The 18,646-nt window shown below is 40.4% G+C and overlaps 1 pseudogene; it reads right to left on the bottom strand.

Moving 5' to 3' along the window:
- Positions 1-1,225: 1,225 nt before the first annotated feature.
- LOC128588900 (uncharacterized protein NKAPD1-like) lies at positions 1,226-2,461 on the bottom strand (annotated as a pseudogene).
- Positions 2,462-18,646: the final 16,185 nt, after the last annotated feature.

The raw sequence follows: 18,646 nt of genomic DNA on the forward strand, positions 1-18,646 counted from the left end.
GAGGCCATATCTGGAGGCCCCAGGAAATGGAGCTAACCACCCCTTTGTCCCTAAACTGGAGTTTGTGCTTGTGGCCCTTCCCCCACTGCCTGGGTAGCTCCATTTCAGGACTGCAGCTTGAGAATCTGAAGGCCGGCTTTGCTTAGATAGTGCAAACTGATTGTGTCCTGGTGTCAATCTATCTCCCACTCAGTTTGAAGGAACTGTAGTATTTTTCTGGAATTTCTGTTGGGAAAGATTTAAACAGTGGTGTCCCCCAGGCCGGCAAAAGCTGGAGGAGGGGAATTTGCAGATAGAACCACTGTTCCTGCCTCTCACAGAGCCACCCCCATATCAAGCAAACAAATTCAAATTAGTTAGGAACCTGCAGCCCCAGCCAGTGTTACTGGAGGAGGAGACTCCAAAAAAGAAGTTCAGAGATGCTATGTTATACCCTCCCCTACCCCGAGTCCTGGCTGGGGACTGCATAAAATGCAGCTGTCACCCATGTCTGAGGAGGGGATCTGGTTCCTGGACCTTCCCAGTGTGGGTCGCCTAAGTCTAGGCTTGTCTCCAAGTTGTTAGGAGGGGAGCTGGGGGTTGCAGGGCACAGACACCAGGCAGGGGCTCTCCAGAGATCAGGGACAAGGTCCTCCCAAGCAGGAGTGAGAGCCAGGAGAGATCACACCAGGCCAAAGTTAGTACTGGGGCGCCACCGTTCCCTCTCACAGCAGGGGGCAAAGCGCACTCAGCTCGGTGGCTTACACAATGCAGAGGACTTTCAGAGATCTTGTCCAACACTTTGGCCTCTGGAGAGGGCAGTCTATCAGGCGACCAGAAAGGGGGAAGGGGGGGCTGTAGGCTCAGGACAGCAGAGAGGAAGTTTGTTCACTTTTGTGTCGGGCAGGATGGGGACCCAGAGGTAGAACTTCCCAGGTGCAGGAGAACCAAGACATCATAAGTCTCTCTCTCTCTGGAGGTGTGAACTGAGAGTCCTTTGTTCAGTCATAGACAGCCCACATAGGGCCTCCTGGTTGGGGAGGGGTCTCCCATCCCCTTCTCACCAGGCACCTTCAGTCTGGTTGCTCCACCTCATCTCTGTTCTCGTTCTTCCTCTTTCTCTCTCGCCCTCCCAGCTTGTCTCAGTGGGGATGATGTGCACCTTGATTTCTCCTCCTTCTTCTTAACTCCCCAATTTTGACTTCACGGAGTTCATTTCAGTCCAATCTTTTTCCTGGACAGGAGCCTATGGTGAAGCTGTCTGTAGTCAGCCATCTTGCCCCTCCCCATCGACAATATCTTTATGATAGATTGAACCTGCTTGATTATTTCTTCTGGGGTAAAGGTGCAAATTTCTGCCATGAAAATTGGATACACAACTTATCTGACAGATGTGTGTGCAGGGACTGATAGAAATGTTAATTTTTTTGTTTGTTTAGAAGATAAGAAGTTTGTCAGAACATATTTAGATGGCACAAGACAGCTCTGACCTCAGGACCTGTGTTGAACAAGAGTCCCTGGCAAAACCCCAATGAGTAAGAACTATAAATACCAGTCACGTGGGACACAAGCATCTTCCTTTCCCATTTAGTCATCTTCTGAGCTCTCAGAAGCAGGGATGCTTTCATCCGTAGCCACTTTCCAATTGGTGCGTTTGTTTGTCCTCTTCTGTATTTCATTATTAGCCACAGGGATATGGACTTTATCTCTTTTTCCTTTTGGTTTTCTTAGTGTCTCTTTCTTCACTTTCCTCAGAACTGCTGGATGCTGAATCATCTGACTGAGAAATGTCACTTTCTGCTTCTAAGAATAATAAAGCAGAGTTTTTGATAGATTTTCCTGGATTTTTTCTTGTGTTTATGTGGTTGTTTCCTTTTCTTAGTACTAGAAGAAAACTAGAACTTTCTTAGTTCCCAGTTTCTTCTGAGAACTCACTTGAAGAATCTGCCGTTATATCCATGGCTTCCTTTTTGCTTTTCTTGCGTCTTTTGTGTGACTTTTTTTCTGCTTCTTTTTATGGCATTTCTTTGACTTCTTGTGCTTGTGGGATTCGTGGGTAGAGGAATTTACCTGGGGAGGTGATTTTTTTCCATTGGTACTATCTTGCTGATCAGTACTGTCTGTTTCAAATTCTTCAAGGTATAATTCTTTCTAAACACTGTGACCCCATCTGTCAGGCATATTAGCTTCACAATCATATAACTTATTGTTCCAGGATTTAGCCTTAAGAAAATCATCTTCCAATGTCCCAGAAATGTCATTCTTTGGTCTCCAATAGTTTCTCTGACTTTCTTCATCAAAACCATCACTACGCATTGGGCTCGAACCGCTCGGTAACATTTTCCTTTTAGTCCCACGGTTTCATCTATTTCTCCAGTTCTCTTATTTTCCACATATCTGATTCCTCTTGAATCTTATTGTGAGCATCTGTGTGCCGGATGACATTCATCAGGAGAACTTTCCCCAGTGGAACCCGGGACATTCTTCAATCCTTCGATCCTTTTACTTTGCCGGGATCCTAGGGCCGCTCTCCGCATATCTATTTCTATATCTGTAAATCTATATCTCTCCAAACACATATGCACACACACACACGTATATATATAAAATACACCTATCTTAAAATACATTTATAGCCCACATTGTATATCTCTTTTTAGGAAAACTGAGACAGCAAAAGATTATCCCAGATCACCCACTCAGTAGGTAGAAGAGGTGAAATTCAAGCATGGTCTGTATATTGACAACTGCAAAGTCATAGTTAAAATAGGCTTAATTAGTAGCAGGAGAAAAACACTGTATAGGAATTATAGTAGAATCTCCACAGCTGACCACCTCCTCAAGTTGACCAGATATCCACCACATGCACGTATCAGTACTGTAAGCCTGGTTCCTTCTGGTGGCCACCTCCGTTGTTGACCTCCGTTGTGTCCCTGGTCACCTACAGAGGGTGTACTGTCTACTGTATTGTGCAACTGACATTACACTACTCAAAGCATTTTTCTTACATTAATTCATTTAGTCTTTAAAACAAATAAGATAGGTCTTATTGTCATTCTAATCTTATGGGTAAGGAAATCACAATCTCGGCACAGGGAGAGTAAGTAGATTTCCCAAGGCTGTACAGGAAGTGAGTGGAGGATGAAGGATTTGTTTTTTTCATGGAGCACACAATTTTATTTAGGAAATGCATAACTTTTTTTTTATTATTTAGGATTCATTAAGGGTACAAATAATGAGGTTATAATGATTACATTTATTAGGTAAAGTTCCTCTTATAATTGTGTCCCACCCCCAAGAGGTGTACCATACACTGTGACTCCCATACCCCCCTCCTCTCCTCTCCCACTGCCTCCTTCCCCACACCCCACCATGTGTTATGTCATCTACCGCCTTCATATTAGAATTGAGTACGTTGGATTCTTGCTTCTCCATTCTTGTGATGCTTTAGTAAGAATGTGTTCCACATCTGACCAGGTTAATACAAAAATATAAAATCTCCATCTCTTTTAATAGCTGAATAATAGAAATATACCACAGCTGGTTAATCCATTCCTTTACTGGTGGGCATTTAGGTTGTTTCCACATTTGGGCAATTGTAATTGAGCTCCAACAGTCTAGTACAAATGCTCTCCATGATAGTATGTTGACTTGTCACTAACACTTACCGTAAGATGGTATTAATATTTTATCCCTTCAATTGGCAGCAATTAAATATATGGGTCAACTACCATGGGTCAGGTTCTGAGTGCATTTTTAGCAAACTTTATCTTTCTTAGTTATCTTAAATACTCTCCAAAGCAGGTGTTTGGAGCCTCTTTTTGAGATGAGGGAGAAGACATTAGGGAGATTAAATAAAATTTTCACAATTACAAAGCTACCAGAGGAAAAACTGCAGTTCACTTCGGAGTTGTCTGATTCCAGGACTTAGGTTGTTTTCCTCACATCACATTTTCTGAGTTCCTATTCATACATAACTGTTCAACGATATACATCGTGGGCTCTGCAGAAAGAATAATGCATTAAGAATATTAAATACAAAATATTGACAGCTTATGAATATTCTAAGTTTATTGCTTTATGAAGGGATTATACAAAGGTAGAAAATTAGCCTCCAGTGAAAGAATGAAAACTAAGTTATCAAAGACTAAAAAGGAAATGACTAAAAAAGACTAAAAAGGAAAAGTCTAAAAGTCTAAGGAAAGTCTAAAAGGGAAAGTCTAAAAGGGAAAGTCTAAAAGTCTAAAAGTCTAAGTCTAAAAGGAAAAGTCTCTAAAAAGACTAAAAGGAAAAGACTAAAAAATCATAATTGACAACACAATCTTTTTCATTAAGCTATTTTCACAATCAGCACATGTATAAGTTCTTATATTTCATAAATATGATAGACATATATATACATTATTGATATTAATCCAAAATTTGTCTGTGACAAATGGCTTCTATAATTAATTTTCATTCTAACTGATAAGAACCAAGATCACATTTTCGTCAGTTTGAAAGCTAACTTATAAATAACAGAACTAATTATTTTGTACTTAGTGATAGAATAGACTTTTAAAACTTAGTATCACTCATAGGACACTCTTTTTACGTATGTTCTTAGTTACTCACATGTACACACGTGTCTGTGTGTCCATATGAGGAAGGTGGCAATGCCGCTGATCTCCAGGGACACTGTGATATTTACCAGTGGCCTAAATAGGTGTCCCTGCTTCATCAATCATCCTTTATTTTTCCAGCTGCCCCATTATGAAAGCTGCTGAATTGAACATTCTCCTGCGTTCTTGGCTTGTATTTGAAGCCTTTTAAAAACAGCAGAGGCAGGTAGTGACACACAATGAATACAAGACATGATTCATGAGAACTTGATGCAGAGGAGGTGAATTGGACCTCATTTGGTGTGCGTAGTGTCAAGAAAAGGATTCAAATAATAACACAGATGGAGGCCATGTAGTAACTTTCACTATGTTATTTATTAACTTCATGTGCAGCTAAAATTTTGCTCTCTTAACAGGACTTACTGCTCATTGCATGCTTGGAGTCAGAAGTGGATAAATTCTCAGACTTTGGGGGGTTCATGCATGTTCTTAGTAATGAGATGCAATTGGCTTTTGAAATTCATAAATGCAATTTCTTTAAATGGATGGCCTTATATTAATTATTACCTTTATTTGAAGATAATAAAAATGCCTGTATATGAATTACTTTAAAATTAATGTTTTTTAAAATATTTTCTTATGTCTATGAATAAACTATTTCATTCTTTATTATTATTATTCCTGCTATTGTACCCCTTTATCCCCTAAAAGGAAAAATAATGTCTTAAAGGGAAAATAGAGCTTCTTGAGCTCCTTTTTTTGCAATTAGAAAGTTTCATAGGAGACCATTTTCTAAGATTTAGTCATTTATAATTGCTATTAAAAAAGTGAGGCTTTATCCCAATGTACTCACCCTTATTATGAAACTAATGTAGGACCTTCACATGAAAGCTATATCCCAGTTATAACCTAAGAATAGGGAGAAAGGGGAAAGGGAGGGGAGGGAGGGGGGAGGGAGGGGGAAGAAGGGGGATTAATGGGATTACACCTGCGGTGCATCTTACAAGGGTATATGTGAATCCTAGTAAATGTGGAATGTAAAGGTCTTAGCAAAATAACTAAGAAAATGCTACAAAAGCTATGTTAACTAATGTGATGAAAATGTGTCAAACGATATATGAACCAAGTGTATGGTGCCCCATGATCATACTAATGTACACAGCTATGGTTTAATAAAAAAAAATAAAAATAAAAAATAAATAAATAAAAAAATAAAAAAGTGATGCTCTGATGTATCTAAAAACGGCAGAATGATTGTCATCATGGAACTGTGAAAACAAAACTACTGTTGCAAATTGAAGAATACAGTGATCCTGAGTTGAAAAATATTTACATTATTTTTAAATTTTTTAATTTTACACAAGAGAGTTTCAAAGTTAGGATGCTGTTTCTCTCTGAAAGAAAAGATTGTGTAACACAATACGATAACCTAAGAAAACGTCATAACAAAGACCATATTAAAGCAGGTGAGCCAATATCTGGCAGAAAACATGGTTTAGTATATATTACATAAGTCAAAACTTTGACTCTATGACATATTAGAAGTTAAGATTTCAGCCTAATATTGAGTTTCAATGCCCAAAGTCCACCATCTCGCTTGTCAGAGCTAGTTCCCCTAGCTCACAGCTTTGATTCTAAGTCCAAGAAAAATTTATGTTCTCCTGAAATACGTACAAGGGCCATTGTCTCATTTTAATTCTTCCCACACTGACATTTGAGATAATTATACTTTACATCTCAATGACATGACATTGACTATCCATTTCGTGGATTATCCAAGCTTGCATCAGCCTGGGTCTTTTTACATTCTGGCTTTTATGTTTGGTAGATCCTTGCGTGGGAAGCATTGAGGAATAGAGGAAAGCTGAAACTAAAACAAGGTACTTTTGCAATAATTCATACCATGGCAAAATTATACATCAGAGTTTTGATAAGGTAGAAGGAAGACATTACAGCCTGTTTTCAGTTACTTACTGCAAACTGAGTAAGTTTCAGTTCCTTATTGCAAACTGAATAAGCCACCTGGAAACTCAGTGGCCCAAAACCACAATGATTACTGATACTGCTCCTGAATTTGTAGCGGGGGCAGGATGTGTTACAGAGAGTCTCTGTTGCAGATGGCAATTGCTGAGATAGACTCCCAGGACATGGTAGCAAAGGCTAGTGGCTAGAAGCCCATCTTAGGCCCTGGGCTGGGGCTTCTATTCCTCTCCACAGGCCTATCAGGCTTTCTCTTACTCCAGGGTGGCTGGTTCCAAAAGCAAGCTTTTCCAGAGGCAGAAAGTGAAAATTTCCAGTTACTTAGGGCCTGGGTCCTCATCTGGTCCACTGCACCATAATAATAAAGCAGCCAAAGCATCCACATTGAAGGGAGGGACTGGGGCCCACTTCTCGATGGAAAAAATGTCACAGAATTTGGACTCATGTTTTACTATTATTACACAGGTTAAACTAAATTTTGTTTTTGGGTTTGGAGAACATTCTCTTTCGTAAAGTATCTCAAGAATGGAAACGCAATCATCCCATGTACTCAATACTAAATTGAAACTAGTAGATGACCCATTACAGGCCCATCCAAGAAAAAAGCACAATTGAATTCAAGAAGAGGGAGGGGGTATGGTGGGAGGGGGTTGGGCAAGTTCCCACCTAGTGGACACTATGTAGGGGAATAAGGCACACCTCCTGAGGGAAGGGCTCAATTACAACTCAGACTTTACCTTACAAACACAAATAATGTAACTTCACATTAATCTAAAATTTAAAAAAGAAGAAAAAAGAAAATTTTAGTTTTGGGGTATCCAACTCATTCATATATTTGCTGTCTATCTCTAATATTATTAATAATTTTAGGCTAGCAGCCATACCTGATGTTTAAGTGTAATAGGTAATTAAAAATAGAATAAAACTAGAATCAAAGACAATTTATCCTACTGTGGAAAACTTGGAAAACCATATATATTTTAACCTATGAAAGCCTATGAAAACTATGGTGGCTCACACTTGTAATCCTAGCACTCTAGGAGACTGAGGTGGAAGGATCACTTAAGGCTACGGGTTTCAGCTCAGCCTGAGAAAGAGTGAAATCCCATCTCCATAAAAAGAGAGAAATATTAGCCAGGCATGCCATATAAATATAAATTATAAGAATAGCACTAAATAAATATGAATTATAACAGAAAATCTTTGAAATTATTTTCAGGTGAGACATACAGTTAATAATATTTAGCACTCATTGGCTGGTCCAGCAACTTCTAAGGGCCAACATGTATTAAGGCATTTAATCCTGAAGCTACCGTGTGGAGTTGGGGCTGCTGTGATTCCATTCCACAGAGGCAGATAGAAAGGCCCAGCAGTCGATCACTGTCCAGTTTGGTAAATGGCAGAGCTGAGATCTGACCCATCCTCTGACCACAGCAGAGCACAGTTGCTCTGAGGTGGGCTCTCTAACTCATTCTTCTCTGTCTTCTTTTTTTTTTTACAACCTTAGGTTGTAAAGGGAAAAAGTAATTCAAACTTTCCTAGAAAAGTCTGCCATACAAATGGTAGAAACTTGAGAATGTCTGCTAAATATGTGGCATATTGATCAGGAATTTTGTATAGTTCAACATTTTGAAAATAAGTAGAGGGAACCTGGATGAGATTCTGGACTATCTCTGACCTCTGAGGAGGGAGGGAGGATCTTGGTGAGGGTGGCTCTGGGGACGGGATGTGCTCTTTCTGTCAGGACCACATCAACACCACCACTAGGCAGGCCACAGCCTCTGTGGACACCAGGCCTAGAGAACCATGCCAAGGAGTGGTAAGACCTCATAGTACCAGTAGTTTAGTACTGTAGTTTAATGAGGAATTTTACTACAGGGGCCGAAATTCTTATTGTAATATTTCCCTGTTTTGCAGACTACCAGATATTCAAACTGTAGAGAGAATTTAAACTTCTCCTTTTTCCCCAGGAGCTACACATGAAGGAAAAACAGTGACACTCTGTCGGATATCCAGCTAATTGGTCTTGCTCCTTCTGACCTTAGGAAGGTGCTGTGTGCCTTTTCTTGTGCAGTCGCATTGCCAGGGGCCTGCCTGCCCTCCCTTACTTCTTGCCAGAAACACCACTGCTTCTGTTAAGCTCTCCAAGCTCCCCCTGCTCCAGTCACAGTCCTCATGGATCTCCCTAGAAGTCCACTCTCCCCCAGCCTGAGTCCTCCTTAGACTAGACCAAGAACAATGATCCCATCCCTCCAACAGCTGTCCATCTGGTCTCCTTCCATTCGAGGCCATTCTGGGCCATTCCCAGGAGTCTGGTCCCAGGAGATGTGTCCCATGAGAAGACACATGCCCTGTATTATCCACCACCCAACTGAAAGGCCTTAGTGTGTTGGCAGAAGAAGTTCTCTTGTTGGGGGTCAGGTTCCCTGAACCCAGTTGACCTGGTTCAATTACTTGGCTGAACTAGAAAGTTCAAGAAAGTACAACCGATACATCATCATGTATAGGTTACTCTTGCTTTCTAGCCACACTACCTGTGGCCTCCAGTTTTATTACCAGTTACCAGAGTGGAAACTGGTAATAAAACTGGAGGCCACAGGTAGTGTGGTTAGAAAGCAAGAGTAACCTACATATGTTTCAGGGTAAATAGATTTTATTTAGGAAGAGCAGAGAGACAGTTTAGAGCACTTCCAAAGGGATTTAGAGGGGGACCCTATCCTGGAGGAGCAGAGGCAAGAGAGACAGAGACAAAGGCCTGCAGGGTACAAATACTCCCTTTGAAATTGGCTGCAAGTCTCTCATTGGTCTCTCTGCGCCTCCAGGCAGTAATGCCGTTTCCTATTGGTCACTGATTATCTCTTTCTATTTGCCATTGGTTACCTAGTCTAGTTCACGTCCACATTCTTATAGGCTCTCCAGACTTCTTGGTTCAGTAGGCAGGTTTTCTCCACCTCCTGGATGTGCCTGTACCTTCTCACTCTGTCTCCACCAGGCTTGGACAAGGACCACAGAGGAATGGTTTCTCACCTGCTACAGGCATCCATGGGGCAACAGAACAAAATAGGAAGGAAACAAACAAACAGAACAACCCCCCAAACAAAACCAGACTATCTACAAAGGATAGCAAATGACATTGGAGCCCCAACTTCTTCTATAGAGGTAAACGACACATATGCATATATGGATATGTAAAAAAGGAATCATAGCTGCCTACTGGGAGAGAATGCAAATAAAAAACCAGTGAACAGAGAAGTCTCTCAATAAAAAGCCTTGTGGTAAACAGTAGGACTAGGTAAATCAGAGCAAATGTTGTGAATATAACTTGTGTGGTTTCCTCTGTAAATTCAGCATTTGGCCTTCGGAGATGAAATAATGAATTACATAGAATACAGATATCAGAGTTCGACATATTTGAAGTTCAATCCTAGCCCTGTAGTTCTTGTGCTACTGGTACACTTGGGACAATTACTTAATTTCTCCGAGAGTTAATTTCCTAATTTCTGAAAGAGGGTTATATTACCTAATTTAGTGTTTTTCAACCTTTTTTTTAACCTCACAGCACACTTGAACATATAAACTTCCACAGCACAAATTATGTTGATTTAATAAAGAGTCAAAAAAAGAATATACTTACTGTGCTTTGAACTTCTTTTGAAAATAATGTAATAATTTATTACAAATTTTCAAACTTCTTTTGAAAATAATGTAATAATTTTCGTGGCACACCTAAGATCCTCTCACTGCACACCTGTTGAAAATCATTGAGCTAATTCATAGGCTTATAATGAAAACTAAATCAAAGAAAATATTACATGGAACTTCAGGCAGAATGGGGACCAAAGACTCCATTCTTGGCAAAGGAAAGCGCCCCCAGAAAAAGAGGGGAATGGAGAAATAAGCTAAGCAAGGCAGAACAAAGAAAAGTCAGCTAGTTTACCTTTAAACCAGCCAGTGCTAAATTTCTTATCTGATCAGTTTTCTGGAACCCTGGCCTACGTGGGATATAGCTTGCTAACATCCTGCTGGGTCTGTGAACACTCTGAAGGAATAAAGGCCAAAGAGGAAGCTGTGTGCAAGGCCTACCTAGAAACATTAACTAGGCCATCCCCTGCCCAGGCAACAGCCATAGCAAATACCCATTGTGGAGATTTGTATTTGGCCAGGGCAAGATCAAGAGAACAGTTTGAGCCCTGAAATATGGGTAGGAGGGTTTATATCCCTTATCATAGAGGAAGACCCTGTGTGGTGGAGATGAGAGGAAAATTCCTATTTCCCACCTATTCTTCAGAGGAGATTGATGCCAGTGATGTTTTACTCCACAGTGAATTAGCAGGGATTAACACGCTGCCCCTCCCATCCCCCCAAGGAATATGTGTATGTGACCACAGACGGGAGGTTACCCCCACACAAGGATCAGGTTCTGGATTTCTCAAGACTGCTCAGACCCTTAAAGTTAATGATTATAGAAATGAGGAACTGATATGCTTGCTCATAGAAAATGCTGGCATCTTTGTTACCTTCCTCAGCTTATCCTCTGGGCTAATGAGCAAATAGGCTTTAATAAAAGATGAGTGGAACAAATACTCAAGGCCACCACTATGAACCCCACAAGTTAGCAGTGGTCCCCTGTGCTCCCACCTTTGAAATTTCTATTCTGCATGTCTTGTCTCATTGTCTCTCATTGTTTCTTTCTCTTTCTTTCTTTTTTTTATTAAATCATAGCTGTGTACATTGATATATTCATGGGGCATCATTCACTAGCTTCACAGACTATTTACCAAGTTTCACATATACCCTTGTAAGATGCACCGCTGGTGTAATCCCACCAATCCCCTTCCCTCTACCCACCTTCCCCCTCCCTCCCCTCCCTTTCCCCCTTCCCCCTATTCTTAGGTTGTAACTGGGTTATAGCTTTCATGTGAAAACCCTAAATTAGTTTCATAGTAGGGCTGAGTGCAATGGGTACGTTTTATTCCATTCTTGAGATACTTTACTAAGAAGAATATGTTCCAGTTCCATCCATGTAAACATGAAAGAGGTAAAGTCTCCATCTTTCTTTAAGGCTGCATAATATTCCATGCTGTACATGTACCACATTTTATTAATCCATTCGTGGATCGATGGGCACTTGGGCTTCTTCCAGGACTTAGCAATTATGAATTGGGCTGCATAAACATTCTGGTACAAATATCTTTGTTATGATGTGATTTTTGGTCTTCTGGGTATATGCCCAGTAGAGGGATTACAGGATTGAATGGCAGATCTATTTTTAGATCTCCATGTGTTCTCCATATCTCTTTCCAAAAGGAAGGTATTAATTTGCATTCCCACCAGCAGTGCAAAAGTGTTCCTTTTCTCCACATCCGCACCAACATCTCTGGTCTTGGGATTTTGCGATATAGGCTAGTCTCACTGGAGTTAGATGATATCTCAAAGTAGTTTTGATTTGCATTTCTCTGATGATTAAAGATGATGAGCATTTTTTCATATGTCTGAAGGCTGCGCGCCTGTCTTCTTCAGAGAAGTTTCTCTTCAAATCCCTTGTCCAGCAGTGATAGGATCCCTTGTTCTATTCTTGCAAATGTGTTTGAGTTCTCTGTGGATTCTGGTTATTAAACCTTTGTTGGAGACATAACCTGCAAATATCTTCTCCCATTCTGAGGGCTGTTTGCTTGTTTTACTTACTGTGTTCTTGGCTGTGCAGAAGCTTTTTAGTTTGATCAAGTCCCAGTAGTGTATTTTTGAAGCTGCTTCAATTGCCCGGGGGGTCCTCCTCATAAAAATACTTGCCCAGATCGATTTCTTCAAGGATTATCCCTGCACTCTCCTCTAGTATCTTTATAGTTTCATGTCTTAAGTTTAAATCTTTGATCCAGTGAGAGTCTATCTTAGTTAATGGTGAAAGCTGTGGGTCCAGTTTCAGTCTTCTACAGGTTGCCAGCCAGTTCACCCAGCACCATTTGTTAAATAGGGAATCTTTTCCCCACTGAATGTTTTTAATTGGCTTGTCAAAGATTAAATAACGGTAAGTAGCTGGATTCATCTCTTGGTTCTCTATTCTGTTCCAGACATCTACTTCTCTGTTTTTGTGCCAATACCATGCTGTTTTGATCACTATCAATTTGTAGTATAGTCTGAGGTCCGGTAGCGTAATTCCTCCTGCTTTGTTTTTATTTCTGAGTAATGTCTTGGCTATTCAAGGGTTTTTCTGATTCCATATAAAACGAAGTATTGTTTTTTCCAGATATTTAAAGTATGACAGTGGAGCTTTAATAGGGATTGCATTGAAATTATATATTGCTTTGGGTAGTATAGACATTTTAACAATGTTGATTCTTCCCAGCCATGAGCATGGTATGTTTTTCCATTTGTTAATATTTTCAGCAATTTCTTTTCTTAATTTCTTTTCATAGTTCTCTTTATAGAGATCTTTCATGTCCTTTGTTAGATAAATTCCCAAATATTTCATCTTCTTTGTCATTACTGTGAATGGGATAGAGTCCTTAACTGTTTTTTCAACTTACTATTGTTGGTATATATAAAGGCTACCGATTTATGAATGTTGATTTTGTAACATGAGACATTGCTGTATTCTTTGATCACTTCTAAGAGTTTTGTAGTAGAGTCCCTAGTGTTTTCCAGATATATAATCATATCATTTGCGAAGAGTGAAAGTTTGATCTCTTCTGACACTATATAGATACCCTTGATCGTCTTTTCTTCCCTAATTGCAGTGGCTAAAACTTCCATTACAATGTTAAAAAGCAATGGAGACAATGGGCAGCCTTGTCTGGTTCCTGATCTGAGTGGAAATGATTCCAATTTAACTCCATTCAATATGATACTGGCTGTGGGTTTGCTGTAGATGGTCTCTATCAGTTTAAGAAATGTACCTTCTATACCGATTTTCTTAAGTGTTCTGATCATGAGGGGATGCTGGATATTATCAAAAGCATTTTCTGCATCGATTGAGAGAATCATATGGTCTTTGTTTTTTAATTTGTTTATGTGCTGGATGACATTTATAGATTTACGTATATTGAACCAGCCTTGAGACCCTGGGATAAAACCAACTTGGTCATGATGTATAATTTGTTTGATGTGTTGCTGGATTCTGTTTGTTAGGATCTTGTTGAATATTTTTGCATCTATATTCATTAGTGATATCGGTCTATAATTTTCTTTTCTTGTTGGGTCTTTTCCTGGTTTGGAGATCAGGGTGATGTTTGCTTCATAGAACATGTTAGGTAGTCTTCCTTCTTTTTCTACCTTTTGGAACAGGTTGAGTAATATAGGTACTAATTCCTCTTTAAAAGTTTGGTAGAATTCTGGCGTGAAACCATCTGGTTCTGGACTTTTCTTTTAGGGAGGTTTTGTATGGTTGATGCTATTTCCGAACTCGATATGGGCCTGATCAACATTTCCACTTGATTCTGGCTAAGTCTTGGAAGGTTACGTGCTTCCAAGTATCGGTCAATTTCCTTCAGATTTTCATATTTCTGAGAATAAAGTTTCTTGTAATATTCATTAAGGATTTTTTTGATTTCTGAGGAGTCTGTTGTTATTTCATCTTTGTTGTTTCTGATTGATGAGATTAGAGATTTTACTCTTTTTTTCCTGATTAGGTTGGCCAAAGCTTTATCTACTTTATTGACCTTTTCGAAAAACCAGCTTTTTAATTTATTAATCTGTTGTATTATTCTTTTGTTTTCAATTTCATTTAGTTCTGCTCTGATTTTGGTTATTTCTTTTCTTCTACTGGGTTTGGGGTTGGAATGTTCTTCCTTTTCCAGTTGCTTGAGATCTCCCATTAAGTTGTTAACTTCCTCTCTTTCCGTTCTCTTGAGGAAGGCTTGCAGTGCTATAAATTTCCCTCTTAGAACTACCTTTGCAGTGTCCCAGAGATTCTGATAGTTCGTGTCTTCATTGTTGTTTTGTTCCAAAAAATTGGTGATTTCTTTCTTAATCTCATGTCTGACCCAGCTATCATTCAGCATAAGGTTATTTAACTTCCATGTTTTTGTATGAGTATGCAGATTCCTGTTGTTACTCAGCTGAAGTTTTATTCATGGTGGTCCGAGAAGATGCATGGAATAATTTCTATTCCTTTAAATTTACTGAGGTTAGACTTGTGACCTAAGATGTGATTGATTTTGGAGTAAGTTCCCTGGGCTGATGAGAAGTATGTGTATTCATTTTTGTTGGGATGAAATGTTCTGTAGATGTCTGCTAAATCCAAATGTTGGATGGTTAGGTTTAAATCTAAGATTTCTTTGCTCAGCTTCTTGTTGGAGGATCGATCCAACACTGCCAAAGGAGTGTTGAAATCTCCGACTATTATGGAGCTGGAGGAAATCAAGTTGCTCATGTCTGTTGGAGTTTCTCTTATAAATTGAGGTGCATTCTGGTTGGGTACATGGATATTAATAATTGAGATCTCATCATATTGAGTATTACCCTTAACAAATATGAAATGACCATTCTTGTCCTTCCTTACTTTTGTTGGTTTAAAGCCTATTGTATCCACAAATAAAATTGCAACCCCTGCTTTTTTCTGATTACCATTTGCCTGAAATATGGATGACCATCTTTTCATCCTGAGTCTGTATTTGTTTTTTAAGTTAAGATGTGACTCTTGTATGCAACAAATATCTGGCCTGAGTTTTTGTATCCAATCAGCTAACCTATGCCTCTTTAGAGGACAGTTTAAGCCGTTCACATTAATGGAGAATATTGATAAGTCTGCTGAAGTTTTGGGTATTGAGTTTTTCAAAGTCCAGTGGGCATTTTTAATCCTTTTGCCAGTGTGGAAATTGGAGTTTGATCCGATGTTTCTGCGTGAGTTTACTTTTGTGGTGTAGGATTGTTTTGGTGATTATGGAGGATAGGTCTGAGAATATCCTGAAGATCTGTTTGGGTTATGGCAAATTTATTCAACATATGAATGTCATTGAAGTATTTAATTTCTCCATCATAAATGAAACTCAGTTTAGCTGCATAGAAGATCCAGGGTTGAAAGTTATTTTGCTTTAGGAGATTAAAAGTTGGTGACCACCCTCTTCTGGCTTGAAAAGTTTCAGCAGAAAGATCTGCAGTCATTCTAATATTCTTGCCTTTGAAGGCAATGGTTTTCTTTCTCCTGGCAGCTTTGAGGATTTTCTTCTTCATATTAACTTTAGTGAAGTTAATTATGATATGCCTGGGTGATATCTTATTGGGATTGAGTCGTGCTGGGGTTCTGAAGCTGTCCGCTATCTGAATTTCAGAATCTCTAGGCATGTCTGGAAAATTCTCTTTCATAATTTCATGCAGAAGGGCCTCTGTGCCCAGCGAGGACACTTCATCTGTTTCTGGAACTCCTATGATTCAGATATTCGCCTTCTTCGAATTATCCCAGAGCTCTCTGAGAGAATGATCCGTTTTTGCTCACCATTTCTCTTCCTCTTCGAGAGTTTGGGAGCATTCAAAGGCTTTATCTTCGATGTCAGAAATTCTTTCTTCTGCTTGCTCCATTCTGTTGCTAGGGATTCTACTGTATTTTTCATATCTTTGAGGGCTGTAAATTCTTGCTTCATTGTGTCTAAGTCTTTGGTGGTTTTGTCTTTACATTTGTTAAATTCTTGAGACAGCTTTTGAATTTCTCCTTGAATTCCTAATTCCACTTTGTTAATCTTGTCTGCAATCTAAATTCTGAATTCTATTTCTGACATCTCAGCCAGTTATTTATGAATGGGATCTTCAATTGCATCTGCCATATCTTTCCTTGGGGGGGGGGTTGATCTATTCTGGTTATTAATGTTACCAGAGTTTTTCCGCTGATTCCGCCCCATGGTTGTTTTACTCCCTCTGATTTTTTCCCCTGGGTCTTTGTCAAGGGCCTGTACAGTGTCATGGCCTGAGAAGCTGGGGCCTTGTCTGGTGTGGTGGGTCTAAGTTGTTCTGTCTTGTTTTCAGCTGGTTTCTTTTCCACCGTAGTGAAACAGATACTCTGGATTGAAGTCTCAGCTGTGGAGAAATATCAGTAATTAAGTCATCCCATCCCCCAGCGGCAAACAATTGGAAAAGAAAAATCAAACCTTCTTACCACCGTGCACTCAGGGCACCACCTGATTTATCCTCAGGCTATTGGTTCAGTTCAAAAAGTCCAAATCAATTGTCTCAGTCTGCATCTGTCTCACATGAGAGAGTTTAAGAGGTCTCTGGGAACTGGATCACAGGGGTCTGGTGACTACTCTGATGTGGTTTGCTCCAGTGCTGCATGGAGTCAAGAGGAGCCACCCAGCCAATAGATCAGTCTGAGATGGTTGCTGCCTGCTTCCCCATCTTACACCACTGTCACACCCAGTCACTGATAGCCCTGTAGTTGGCTGACCCAGTTACCTGTAGTGAATCGGTACTCCAGGAGTTTGCACCTGTCTGAATCACAAGGAAGTCTGCCAGGCCGCTGCGCTCTGCCTCTCTCTAGCAGGAGGAGGTGAGGCCTGAGAACCTCTGGTGCGTGATGAAGGTTGGGGGTTTTTCACTCAGGTCCAGTCTCACCCCTGATTAATGTTACTGACAGAACAGAACAGAACAACTCTGCAGTTCCCCTGCAGAAGAGAAGCTGAATTGAATTCCAAATCAGCTTGTCTTTGCTCTTGTATTGTCTATTGGCTGACGATCCCCTGAGGGGCAGGAGCATCTTAGGTTTAGTAAGGCAGATCTCTGGGTCCGCCCTGCCCTGTGAGTTTCCCTGGTTTGCAAGTTGGAGTAGCTTCAGGCAAATCCTATACTCAGAGTCTCTGGTTGCCCAGGGAGACGGGGGTGTGGCTTCAGAATATTCAGTAGTAAGCCGTATTGCTAGCAAAAGATGGCTGCTGTTTTATCGCTCAGGCAACCACTGCTCCGGTGTAGCTCCCTTCCAGCCAACCATCCTTTCTCTGCTCCTGTACCCCAGAGTCTGCACCAACCAGCTGCAGCCCAGCACTGTCTACACCCCTTGAGCAATCACCCAAGAGTCTGGACCCCTGAGGGACAGGCCTCCAGACCTTGGAGTGAGAGCAGAGGGGAGTGCGGGGAGCACTGGGAGCCTGGGGTTGCAGGCAGAGTACACACATAGCTTTACACAGTTTTATGCCTGGTTGTATTGTCACCAAAAGATGGCTGTTGCACTGTGCCTCAGGGAATTGCCACTCCGGTGCAGTCCCCTCTCCACTGACTGGGACTGGCCTCCAGACCTCATTGTGAGTAAAGGGGAGTGCTGGGAGCTCAGAATTCCAGGTATAGAATATGTACCGTTTATACAGTTTTATGCCTGGCAGGAGGACGCCCTGGCACCCTAGTAGGGGAGGTAGGTCTAGTTTTTAGAGGGTCTCTTCCATGGAGTGTAGTGGGAGGAACTTTGAATTTTGCCCAGTTGTTTGTGGGGCACTCTGAGCCATTCTCATGGAGGAGGGGACTCCCGTCCGCTTGGTGATGTATTTTGTACCTTTTGTTTGTATCCTTGTGGTCGCAGCTTACCTCAGCGGGGTTGACGTGCATTCTTCAACCTTCTCTGTTAGTGCAGCTCAAATCCACCAGGTTACTTGCTGAATTTTTGTCCTTTAACTCTCCTACTGGATGGGACCAGTGGAGAGTGGAAAGCTTTCTTTTGTGGAAAGCTGGCTTCAGTCAGCCATCTTGTCTCCTCCCCGCACTCAAATCCTCTCTCTTATTGTTTCTAACTTTACTTTTCTTTTCTTTTTCTTTTTTATTAAATCATAGCTGTGTGCATTAACTTTAATTTTCTTCAGTTGACTGCCACCAGTGTCACAGGTCTTAAAGGACTCTGCCCCAGGCCAGGATGCCGGCATGGAACCAGTATTCCATGACTAGTAAATAAAGAGTGCCCACTAAGTGACACCTATAATTGTTATAAGAATGCTACCACATACAGTAATCTAATATGGTAATTTTATTATCATAATGTATAATCATACTTTTAAAGTTAAAAGACATATTTAAGATATTTGCATTTGATTTCTATAAATTAAAAATAAAATTGTATTATTGCATATAGACACATACATATAGATGAAGTTCTACCTCAAAGGATACAGACATGAATG

This window comes from Nycticebus coucang, chromosome 1 (genome assembly GCF_027406575.1).
Source record: "Nycticebus coucang isolate mNycCou1 chromosome 1, mNycCou1.pri, whole genome shotgun sequence".
Taxonomy (NCBI): Eukaryota; Metazoa; Chordata; class Mammalia; order Primates; family Lorisidae; genus Nycticebus; species Nycticebus coucang.